This window comes from Lycium barbarum, chromosome 6 (genome assembly GCF_019175385.1).
Source record: "Lycium barbarum isolate Lr01 chromosome 6, ASM1917538v2, whole genome shotgun sequence".
Lineage (NCBI taxonomy): Eukaryota > Viridiplantae > Streptophyta > Magnoliopsida > Solanales > Solanaceae > Lycium > Lycium barbarum.
The window spans coordinates 91,265,011-91,278,720 of NC_083342.1; the positions used below are offsets into that span (position 1 = coordinate 91,265,011).

Below are 13,710 nucleotides of genomic sequence, written 5' to 3' on the forward strand. Positions count from 1 at the left end.
GCTTCCAAAAATATTTGTAAATCTAATTTTCTTTTTTTCCTTTTACATCTATCGGTGTGATCAACATGTTCTAAAAAGCTAGATGAAGCAATATATTTTGCTTTGCCAGGAAAGGATATGCATTGCTAAAGTTTCTAGGCCAGATGAAACATAAGAAGCAGAAGATAATCGGCCTTACACACCAGTGTGCCACTGTTGGCAATGTCTTTTGTTCTGGCTGATGTACTTGCTACATATCACTCGAAACTTAGAGTGTATTTTTGTCCAAGTTGTGCTTACTGTACATAAAACTGGCCCATAATGCACATATTGTACAAATATTGCGCATATAAACGTTTGAAGAGATAATCACCATATATTGGACCTGTCCCTAGTACGGGCCATGAGCAATCTAGCATATATATATATATATATATATATATATGTAAAGTTTCAAAAAGCAAAAATAATTACCTATTGGCAGTGGTATTCGAACTCCCATCAATTGGGAAAAACTTAACCATTTGCCATTAGCACCTTTACCTCATTTGTTACTACTAGTGGCACTTGCTCTAGTTATAATATTTCCTAGATATATATACATATGTACACAAAGTTTCAACCGAAGTTTACCGATGGTGTGGCCCTCCCTCGGGCCTTAATAGATCCACCCGTCCTACATTATTCATAATCTTAAAATCTCCCTGCAAATCAATATTGCATCTTGAGTTAAGACTTTCATATTTAATCCCCTTGCCTTCTTAGTGCAACAAGGCTTAAACGTGTAGTGGGATTCCTTTATACAAAATCATACAAAGGAGAATTCTTTTAAAGGGCAATAAAATTATTACATCTGATTGTCTTTTGGGCCTAGATTTGTCAATACGAAGTGAAGGAACTCAAAATAGAGATATTAGCACATATATATCAATGTTAACAAATACTAACAAGATTTGGAAAAAAAAAAAGAAAAAAAAGAAAAAAACCCACGTAACCACCAAAATACACCAAGCCCATCAAAACATCTCCAAGTGAGCTCTAATTTCATATTAGATTCCCAAAGACGTTTCCAAACTGTTACAACAACACTTATTCCATTTAACAATACTTTTTTGGATTTCAAATTTCAAAGACTCATAATGGAGTTTTCAAATTTTTGAAGTTCCTTCTCATTACTGATGTATTGTCCTGTACGAGTAGGGATGGTGAAAGAATGATACGCTCTTGTACTCTCTAAGTTGAGAGAGATCTGTTTAATTAATTAAGTGGGGATGTGTTTAATTAATTAAGAGAGCGACGTCACTGATGAACCAAATTGGGAGGAGGATACACTTCTCTCTCTTTTTTTTTTTTCACTTGGTTATGAATTGCCAAGTTTTGGATTAAAAACATCAATGTGATGTGAGGTTGATCTTGCCAATAATAGAATATATGGCAAATTTATGGCAATTATTCACCCTCTTAGTACTTTTATGCCAAATTCTCCAGAAAAAACAATCAATTGTGACGTTTGGTGACAAATATATAATTATGCGGTCATAGAATATGAAATATTAATTTCGCTCATTTTAATTAAAACGAAATCCAAACAATAGTGTTACAATTATTTCGTTTTCGATAATAACAGTGTTTGTGTCAGCTTTCACGCACCTCAAATTATTTTATTAACTACTTGACTTTACTTATCAGCGCGAATATCAAATCGATAACTTAATTCAACAAGGCTTAGATAAATAAAAAGAAGCCATGTAATCGTTGTTGCTGTTAATTAGTCACTGTTTCTCGAAACTCTCCTTTTTTCTATCTCATAAGAAACTGAAAGCTCTCTCCATAAATTATATTGTGCAACATCACAAATATTTGTGAGAAAGAGCAATTCAAGATGTAATTAATCTAAGGGAAGATACATAAAAAAAAAAAACCCCAACGTATACTCGGATTAATTATGACGCACCCAACCTTTGCGGGCGACCTATTACCCCCCGGATTTATTTTTTCTGTATTTTTGTACCATTTTCGACTGACGTGGCCAAAAAAAAAAATTATGACGAGTGAAAGCAGTAAAAATATTTTTCATATTTTAATAAAAATTAATTTTTAAAAATTTATTTATATTTTATCTTCTCACTCACCCCCACCCTCCCTTTCTTCCACATTTCAATTGTTAAATGCAATTTATTTTTCTCTTTCTTCTTCTTTCTCCTTTTTCTCTTTCTTCTTCTTTCTCCTCAACCACCGCCGCCACACCGCAGCAACACCGCAGCAGCAGCAGCAGCAGCAGCAACAGCAGCAACAACACCAATATGAAAATGGGTCTGACCCTTTAAAACATAATGTCATTTCGGTGGAGGAGATATTTTGGTGTTTGATTTGCCTTCAAATGAATGTGTGTGTTAATGGAGGAAGAAAATGGGTTGAATGTGTGTGTGTTAATGGAGGAAGAAAATTGGTTGAAGAAAATGGGTTGAATGTTTTTTGAAAATAAGTTCTTTATGATTGATGATTAAATTGAATGTGTGTGTTAATGGAGGAAGAAAATGGGTTGAATGTGTGTGTTAATGGAGGAAGAAAATGGGTTGAAGAAAATAGGTTGAATGTGTGTTGTTAATGGAGGAAGAAAATGAGTTGAATGTGTGTGTGTGTGTTAATGGAGGAAGAAAATGGGTTGAATGTGTGTGTGCTAATGGAGGAAGAAAATTAGTTGATGGATTTCTTGAAATGAAAAAGAAGAAGAAGAAGGGTTTAGTGATGAAGAAGAAGAGTTTAGTGATGAAAATGACAAAATTAATGGTTAATTAGTGTAAATATAATTAATAAAAGAAAAATCAAATGAAAAAAAAAAAGGAAAAGTGGCAGTGACGTGGCAGCAGCGTGACACCAATGTGGCGGAGAGTGTGCAACACTCTCCACTGTGCAATTGGGCTTCAATTTTATTTTATTTTTGCCACGTCAGTCAAAAAATGATACAAAAATACAAAAAAAATAAGGCCAGGGGGATAATAGGTCGCCCGCAAAGGTTAGATGTGTTATAATTAATCCGAGTATACGTTGGGGGGTTTATGTATTTTCCCATTAATCTAATAAAGAAAAAGAGAAGGTATTACTGCAACCTAAACAAGCAATTGCATGAAATAAAGGATCTTTAAACAAGACAACTAGCTAGTCCCCTATTAATAATTAGGTCTTTTAGAAGGGAGGTCAGTTCCAGCAAGAAAATGCATGATAAGTAAAAGGGCTCTAGTTGCCTCATAGCTTGATACTTGATGTCCTGCCCCTCTTACTTTGACAAATGTCATGTCTCCTTCATATACTTGTGTATATCCACCAACCTCTATATTTAAAAAAAAAAAAAAAAACGCAACAAAACAAATACAAAGTCAATTCAAAACTTGAAAATTAAATAAGATTGAAATATTGTTCTAATAAGTTCTAATTGAAATACTACAATGTTTTACGCCACTATACAATAAATGGAATTTTTTAGGGGCTAATAATATGATTACCTCTCCGCTGAGGAACCAGGAATGCCACGGAGTTTTGGTGAGAAAAGGACCAAAATCATCCATAATGTTTGGGTTTGGATCAAAATCATACATATTCTTTCACATGGTGCATTAATAGTACATTATGTTTGCATAAGTGGTGCACTTTTAGTCACAATTCCAAATAAATTTAACGGAAAAGAACAAAAATGTCCCTGAACTTTTAGAAAAGGTATAAAAATACCCTTTATTCATCTATTTTGCTAAAACTACCCCTCAATTCAACTTTTTGGCTCATTTATTCCCCTTGACTAACGGACAACACTAATTTTTTAATTTTTTTAAAAATAAATAAATTGCACATGACATTTTATTACTGAAAAATTGATTTATTCTTTTAAAAAGAAATCTGAAACCTTGGAATTTTTTTAAATTTGGAAAACTTTTTTTTAACGAGTAAAACCTTGACTAACGGACAACACTAATTTTTTTTTCTTTTCAAAATGTGAAAAATTGGATTTTTATAAAAATCTGAAAAAATTATTTTTTTTTATGGAAAAACTGTGTTTAAAAAAAAAACCAGAAAACTATCTTTTTTTAAATCTAGAAGAAAATTATGGAGTATTAGTTTTGCACATTTTACTTAAAAAAACAATCAGTTTTTCAGATTTAAAAATTGAATTTTCTAAAAAAAAAATGGAGTTTCCACCCGTTAATTTTTTTTTTCCAAACTTAAAAAAATTCCACATGTTTTAATGAAAATCCAATTCTGTTTTTTTTTTATATATATATATATATATATATATAAAAAAGGCTTACTACATTTGTTTTTTTTAAAGAAATGGATGTTGAAAAATTATTTTTCCTTATTCTAAAAATAATGATTTTTCAGATTTCTTTTTAAAAGAATAAATTAATTTTTCAGTAATAAAATGTCATGTGCAATTTAATTTATTTTTTTAAAAAAAAATTAGTGTTGTCCGTTAGTCAAGGGGAATAAATTCTCAAAAAGTTGAATTGAGGGGTAGTTTTAGCAAAATAGATGAATAAAGGGTATTTTTATACCTTTTCTAAAAGTTCAGGGGCATTTTTGTTCTTTTCCGTTAAATTTATTTGGGATTGTGACTAAAAGTGCACCACTTATGCAAACATAATGTACTATTAGTGCACCATGTGAAAGAATATGTATGATTTTGATCCAAACCCAAACATTATGGATGATTTTGGTCCTTTTCTCGAGTTTTGGTAGGTAGATTCATTATCTTAATAGATGTTTTGGTTGAAGTAAAAGGCACTCTTCCATCAGTGTCACCGCTGCATTTTAGAAATATAACAAAGTTCAAAAACTTAAACTCAATAAAAGCTCTTTTTTGAAGAAAAAAATTGTTTTTATGTAAGCAAATTGGTATAACAATTCCCTAATTATTCTAAACCAAGGAGGTTACAACAACTATCTAAATTACCATCAATCGACTATGTAAAGAAATGGATTGGACTCTTTCACACCCCACCTTGGGCCCAGGACTGGACATATGGTGCATGGACAATTTAATACGGGGGTCCAACATCAGTAATGTGGATTGAGATGAGTGCTACTCTAATACCATGTAAATAAATAAATTTTTGGCCTTACTCAACCCTAAAAGCTAGCTCATGAGAGGAGGATTGCCAAAGTCCATATAAAAAGACCACTCATCCTTTTTTATTTGATGTGAGACTCCTTAACACCAAAGCACATTAAACCTACATTAAAATATGCAATTTGATTCTTTTGCTTGTAAATGTTCAAAAATTTGCTATGATTATTAACTATTACATAGCTTAGTTACCCCATGTGTTATGTTATTGCTACTAGGACTGAGCATAAAATACCGCAAACCGAATTACCGAACCGAACCGGCTATTTCGGTATTTCGGTAATTCGGTTCGGTATTTGGTACTGAAATATAAAATTCGGTATTTCGATTTCGGTATTCGGTTTTTACAATTATATCGTTCGGTATTCGATAAATACCGAATACCGAAATTAAATACCAATATTGTACCTCTGTAGGGCCTAAAGGAGTAAAGGGCTAAAGGCCCATTATAAAAATATTTCAAATCCAGCCCAAATTTGAAAATCCAATAGCCAAACCCAAATCCGTAAAAATCAAAATACTATTACTAAGTGTAATCACTAAGCTAAGACAGTAAGACCCTAACACTTCTGACTTCACCACCTTCATCTCATTTCAGGTTCCTATTCATCCAAATCCTAACCGAGGCAATAAATCATTGATTTCTCCATCTAAATTTCTGATTCTGCTCCGTGAGGTGACTGCTAATTTAATTAGTTAAATCCAATTCCTGTATCTTTCTTTAAGCTCCTAATTTAGTTGTCTGTATTGGGGATTTTGAAAATATTGAAGGTTTTGCAGCATCTTCGGTCTTATGTTCTTGTTCTTGTGATAAATTGTCTTCTACGACCTGCTTATTTGTTATCTACTTTTGCAGATGAGAACTGATTCTGGTAACCAGTGGAATGGGGGCGGCTATTATGGAAGGCAAAATTATGGAGGATATGGATATGGCGCATCACAAAATCAGGATTCTGGCATGTATGCTACTGGAGCAGCTTATGGAGCATCCTCTAATGGCTATGGTAATCACCAACAGCCTGTTAGCTAAGCTCTAACGGACTCTGCTGCTAATTGAGAGATTGCCAAAACACTCTTTTTCTCTAAGGTAGGATAAAGTTACTGTCTTTACTGGGTTAGAGACTTGTATACTAGTGCTAAGACAGCCTTTAGTTTTGTAAAACTAAGGATTCAAATTTAAGTCTACTTAAAAATATTAAAAGCATAGTGTTTGGTTTAGAATTTTCCAGGTGGGCTTTAGCAAACTTAATCACTACAATTCCTATCCTTTTAGGATAAAAATGGTTTTCTTCCATAGAGAGGTAAACAACTGAATTCTTTTCAAAATAGGTAATAAAACGTCTTTTGGTTAGTTCAGGGACAAATAAAGGTGATGAGAATTTTGTAGCTGAATTTATTTTATGCTTAGTGAGTTCAAGATATGTGAAACTTATACCTACTAGAGATTTTGAGTTATAATGATTGGTGAACTTATTTCGAATTCTGCTGCCTTTTAAACTTTTCTTGGTATGTGTGTGTATATTTTTTTTATGTTATTGTTGATAGATTTTAGAAAACAAACTGCCTCTGATCAAGTGTGATAAAAGAAGAGACTATACAGAACAACATTCTTCTGAAGCATGATTTTCTAAAATTGTTCTTTTAAACTTGATTAAAATTGTTCTAAAATTGTGATGTGAACTCTTGCACATGATGAATGAATGTAGCTGCTAGCAAAAAAATGGTATTACCGAATACTGAACCGAACCGAAATTTGATTTACCGATTCCCGAAATACCGAACCGAAGTTTGAAAGTTCGGTATTTGGTATATACTTTCAATTACCGAATACCGAATTACCGAACCCAAACTTTAAAAATACCGAACCGAATACCGAACGCCCAGCCCTAATTGCTACCCCGTGCTAGACGATAGCATAACTACAAGAATAGTTAAAGTATACTAACATAGTTTCTACATAAAGGGATAAACAATGTAAATTTTAATTATGTGAATGTTAAAATATGTTTTTGAGTCTTAGCTCATATGGATCAACTTAAATTTTACCAATTGAAGGACCAAAATGCTACATTAAGTAAAAATAACATTATTGCAATTGCAGAAATTACATAAACCTCCCAATCTCCTTGTTTTTCAAAATTCTTGGATAATAACCTCAAATCCACCATTTAAGTTATAATAGGAGAACCAGAGTAAATAAGAATAGATAAAAGGAAAAAGCATCTCGTTAGCTTTTTTCTTTAAAAAAAAAAAAAAACTGTTACTTACGAGTACAATTTAAAATGTTAATTTCTGTTAGAATATATTATTCTAAGGTCGTTCAAGTAATATTAATATAAAGTCACTAATAGATAATAGGATATTTTAATCTGCTCAAACATAAAATGAGATAATGTGAGCGCGAAAGATTTTTTTATTTTTATTTTTATTTAAAAAAAAAAAGATGCCAAATAAAAGAAAATGATGAGTGGGGCATAAGATGGTCACCTGAATATCCACACTCGAATATCACTTACCATAAGCTCTGTCAGAAGAGGAATAATGGTTGATGGGCTGTCTGTCCAATTTGTTAGGAGACGACTGCAAAAACAAATTAGCATGTAATAGAAAACGTTAAATAGTACTACTAGTACTATTTTCTAGCATTAAAGGAGCATAATAAATAAAAGAATAATAATGGCTAAAATGATTTGAAAATACCTGCATGGCTGCCAAGTAGCATATTGAATGTTGGTAGTATTGGCATGGAGAGCCTTCTGAACATAATGGCCTATTCATGTAAGCAAACCGTGTAGTAGTCACTACATGGATCGATCACTGACTGCATATATACATGTATATATATAAGAGACGAAGTAGAAATTCTTCACACACCGTTAGCGAATTAATATAAGTTGAAAATGATGACTTACAGAAGGCTTGTTGGGCTTGGCAGTAAGGTTAGTATTGTGGAAGAGTGGAGCATATATGTTGTAGATATTAAGGGGCATATCATGCTGTGCTCTACCTTGTGCAGCCACGCACTCCTCTGATTCTATACTGCCTGTGAACTTGCATTGCTTCTGGATTTCAGCTTCAACTTCATCAGAGATTAGGGCATGACTTGCATAATACTCGTACGCTCCTCTTGCATCCGTCTCATCTTAATCACTGCATTTCCAATCTGCAATCAGATCATATATCATCCATGCATTTTATTAGAATCAATTAAGTTAAACGTCCAAATCATGACAATAGTAGATATTTTGAAATTATTATTTACTTGATGGGGGAGAAAGTGTTTGATTGCATTTGTGCAAGATATTGATGATGTAAGTGTTTGGTTTCAAAATAGAAATGATATACTCCTTATTCATAATTTGGGCCTCATTTGTTTGCATCTAATGGGGTCTGAATCAGAGCCCATTAAGAGCATTTATTTTTTCACTAATTAGGCCTGAAGACATTTGATTCGCTTAGATTTGAAAAGAAGTCTTAAAATTGTTCAGACCTTAAGCACACACTCTTTTCTTCATCAAACTGATGCTTTAAAAGTTAAACGTCGGACTCGAAAGTTTCGATCTCTTCCATCTAATCTTGTAGTGAAACTTTTGATCTCTTCCATCTGTTCTTCTAGTAAAGAGATGGGTTGCCATTGAAGGTAAAAAATACCATGAAACGTTGGAAACCCATTTGTGTCTAACACCAATTACAATGAAAATCATGACAAATTGTGATCCTTAACCTTCAATAATTTTGGATCTCTTATTCTTTGTTCCTATTTGTTCTCTTATTTCATGGCAAATTTGGATGAAAAGTTTTCTTCTTCTTTTTTCCGTCAAAATTCTAACGGGTAGGTCTATGTGTGAACCCATCACATAAGAGGGGGGTTGGGGAAGAAAGGGGAAGGGGACTAGATGGACAGAGAATCCAAGATGCACTCATTTGGTGGGCTATTCAATTAGATCTTTCTTGAATATATGTAGTATTTTTATAAGTCAATTTCTTATCTAATATAACATGTTCATTTATATATTAATTTTATCTTTTAATAAAGTTTGATCTACTGTTATATTGATGTTTTCTAAAATAATTTGTTGATATAACGTTTAATAACACTTTTTATAATTAAAAAATAAAGATAAATTATACTTATTCAGATGTTGAGAAAACAAACAGTCTTAATTGTTCAGTATTCAGATCTTAATGTAATATCTTAATATTCAGATTTACATTCAGATTCAGACATCTTAATCTTAATAAAAAAGAAATGCAGCCTTAGTCATCCTAGCAATATAGATAGATATTTAGTGCAATTTACTCTGAGTAACAATGGAAACATAATTAATTGCCTTTAATTTTAATTATTTTATATACTAAACATAGCTTCTGAAAATACGACGTCCCACAAGATTTACAGAAACATATATTCCCTCGTTCACTTTTACTTGTCCACTATACTACATATAAATTTTCACTTTTACTTATCCACTTTAGCATATCAAGAAAAGACAAATTTCTTTTTCTTATTTTACCCTTAACATTAATTACTCATTTTCAAATCATTTTCCACGTATATTGAGACTATAGAGCAATTAATATAGCTATTATGGTAAATATATACTTCATGTATGGGTATTATGGTAAATATATACCTCATGTATTAATTCTTAAGGGTTATCTAAACATTTTGAAAAAGATATATTCGTGTCATTCATGCTTCATTATCACTTTATAAAACTAATATATTTGATCCATCTGTCTTTGACAGCTACTTTTTCTTTGTAGATATAAAATGTAACATGGAATTAACTAGCTTATGATAATTCCTAGCTTGCACTATAGTTTCATCTTATTTGTTTCCTTAGTACACACATTAAGCAGTCCAACAATCAAAATTAGCTTAATCCTAAGTTGAGAGAAAAATAGTGAAGTTTGTACCTTGAATCTCATATCGACCAAACAGAGCTTACGATATTCAGAATATGTTATGTAATCAATTACCTAATTTATTATATACATGTGCTTTTTTTTCAAACAAAATGGCTATTAATGGATAAACTAATTGTGGAGCCTGTTGCATGTGATACTAACTTGTTCATTGTTTTTAAGAAAAAATATATTGGAAACATGCGGAATAATTGAAGTAGGCTTAACCATGTGCTCTAACTCCTATAACATGATCAATTGGCCTCATCCTTGAAACTTCCATACTCTTTTGATTCTTTCTAAAGTTTCAACAATTATTACTCCATGTTCAGTGGAAAAAAAACAAATGTTTTTGTCAGATCCACATCTAGAAATTAAAATTTATTATCTTTCGGTCTTGTAAGTCTCGTGTTAGTGATTTGGATGGTCACTCAACTTATGATAATTGACCATCATAGTCACTCAATTTTGTTTTAAACTAGTGAAAAGTTAACAAATGTACTTGTTACATATTGTTTGAGGTAAATGTGAAGGTCCTTTGTAAATTTTCTAAGGTAGCTTATTAAATAAGAAATTACACTAAAGATGAGAAATCAACATATCTCATATATATATATTCTTATATAGAATTTGTTTGAATTCACGAGGAAGTGACAATATTACTATTAGCTAGTATGCATGCAAGAGTAATACACCACATGATCATGACAATCAATATTTACTGGGAGTTGGTCAATCAACATTTACTTGTTGATTGATTGATCTTCAACTTTCGAACAAATCTAGGTTAGAATTTTTCGGTTTGAAGAATTTCGATTTTCGATTTAACCGAATTTAATATTTATAAAACCGAAAATTGAATCGAAAAATTGAAGATTTAAGTTCTTAAACCAAAACCGACTGAATAAACGAAAAACAAACTGAAAAAAAGGGAATAAATCTGTGAAGAAAAGACGTACCAAAATTCCTTTAAGATTGATGATATTCTTGTTGGCCTTTTTGTTGTGATATAGAATTGTATGTGCCAATTGAGGTACATAATGCGCAGCATAACTCTCTCCAGATATGTAAAAATCTCTATCCTTGTATTCTGGAAATCTTTCAAGCCAATTTATTAAGAACTGGTAATTATCATGAGTTGTTTTTTTTATCTCCTCCAATTTTAACATCAGTGGATGTGTTCGAATAGGAAAATCCTACTCCAGTTGGAGACTCCACGAACAACACATTGGCAGCTAATATATTTGATCAAAAGAAAAATAAATTAGTACTAGTTAGAGAGATAATAATTAGTACTACTTAACTATCTAGTTGGATGAAAAGGAAATTAATTTTTGAAATTTACCATGGTTCCATGCGAAATCATTTTTGTGAAGTGTTTTTCCATCACTGTTTACTCTAAATGGTCCAAGTTCTTGAAAGGCTCTGTATGCAAGAGAAGAACATCCTGGACCTGTTGAAAACAGAATAACAGGACCAAATAAGAAAATAAAACAATAAACCCATTGTCCAAAATTGAAACAAAAAGAAGTATTGTATTTAAGTTATATACAATTATACATTAATAATATAAATAGTTATGTTCACATTCAGTGTAATTTAAATTATGATAGTAAGTTAGTGACAATTTATTTCAAACAACTAATCAATGTTTATCATAAGAATGTATCAATAATTACTTTATAAGTGACCTAATTAAGCAAGCATAAAACTTAAACTAAAAGATTTGTGGGGGGGGGGGGGGGAGTGGTTGTAACATTATTGCTACGTAAGTAATTACTTCAAACTAGAGTCTTAAATTAGGAGTTTAAGTATTAGACAGTGATTGAGTAATTAAAACTCCCTCCGTTTCAATTTATGTGAACTTTTTCGGAGTACGTGGGTCAAACTTTATAACTTTGACCTTAAGTTTTGACATAGATTTTTCAAATTTGTAAAAATAAAATTTATATAATTAGAAACTACATAAAAAGTACTATAAGTCATGAGAGTTTTTAATTTAGATAATTTAGAAAAAATGTAAGGAAAACGTGGCCAAAGAACCACCTCGAAAACTCCCCAAATAGTAATAGGTTCACGTAAATTGAAACAGAGGGAGTATAAATTTATACCATATTATACAGTAATTGATAATAGTATAATTAACATTCTACAATGTGTTAAATTTGAGTGATAATGTAGAAGAATTCACACTATCAATATATATTAGAGTGAATTACTTAAATGGTCATCCAATTATGGAAAATTTTATATTAAAGTCACTTATGTTTGTTTTGTACCAACACAAATTCACTCAAGTTAGAGTAGTTTGTCTAAAAAGTCAAAAAAAAAAAATAAAAAAAATCAAAGAAATAATTACTAAAAAATTTCTTAATATGAAACCAACTACTTATACTTAGTTGTTCTAATTTTATTACCGCATTTCTTTGTAGTACTAATAGTCCACTATTTGGATCTTCTCCTGTAATTAAAGTATGTATTTTATTAGTAAAATTATATGGATTTGCTCCCATGGATACTAAGTGTTGAAATTCCAATGGAAAATTTTCCTTATAAGCTTCCCATAAAGCTTTGGCTGATTCTCCTAAAAAGGTTTCTAAACATTTATACATTGTTTCTGCGTCTGTATCATTATATGTTTTTATATAGTCTGCTACTACTATTCCTTTCCAAAGATCTATTACTGAATTCCATCTTTGCGGATCATGTGCTGCTATATTTAATATTTTACCTTTATTCCCTCCTTGAAGAATAATAGGTTCTTCTATAGGCATTCTTTTCCCTGATGGTTTGACATTGTCTAAGGGTTCTCCTGCTGTTCTAAAAACTCTTCTTCTAGGTACATTTCTTGTACTAGTATCTACAGTGTATTGTTCTCCAACAGTTGTTCTTTGAAACGGACTAGAATTAGACGCACTAGATTCCATTAATTCTTTTTGACTTATTATCGAGCCTATTTCTATTTCGTCATCACTATATTGCATATCTTCTAATATTTTATCGAATTCGTCTGATTTCTTTTGGTATATATGTTCTACTCTATATCCCCAATTATCAGTTCGGGCTTCACATAATTTAAAATGACTTATGGTTTCTTCTATTGTTAGTTCTCATAACTTACACCCTTTACATCTAAAAAGCATATTTTTGTTTTCTTTTTAGAGTCTTTTTGCTTCTTCTATAGCTATGTCTACTGCAAACTCGTCTTGTATTAGTTCTATATTCATAAAATTTGATTTTGTAATTTCATTTTCGTCTAAAGTACTTTCTTCTTCTATGTCTTTTTGTGGCGTATAATTATAATTAGTAAAGTATAGATGTCTTTCCCTTAGAATTAGTGTACATTAGGTGAGATTCTGGCGGTAGAATCTTTTTTCTATTAAAATCTTCTAGATTCCATTCCATCCCTGCATATTCTTCAGGATTTATTTTTATGGGTTTTATTAGTCTTATTCCTCTATTTCCCATTACTTCTACTACATCTTGTACCTTAATTTTAAATTTTGTATTACTATTATTAGTCATTTTTCCTAGAAATCCTACGCATATTAATAAATTATTACTGTCACACATCTCTTCATAACCCTTGGTCTGTATTCCTATTTTTATGTGCTTTCCAAATTCTGCTAAATTCATTATAAAATCTGGGCTAATATAAAAGATTCCTCCATTATTTGTCATGTCTACCTCCGTTAGTCCTATGA

The 13,710-nt window shown here is 31.3% G+C and overlaps 1 pseudogene; it reads right to left on the reverse strand.

The window, feature by feature from the left end:
- Positions 1 to 2,705: 2,705 nt before the first annotated feature.
- LOC132644196 (serine carboxypeptidase-like 40) lies at positions 2,706 to 12,933 on the reverse strand (annotated as a pseudogene).
- Positions 12,934 to 13,710: the final 777 nt, after the last annotated feature.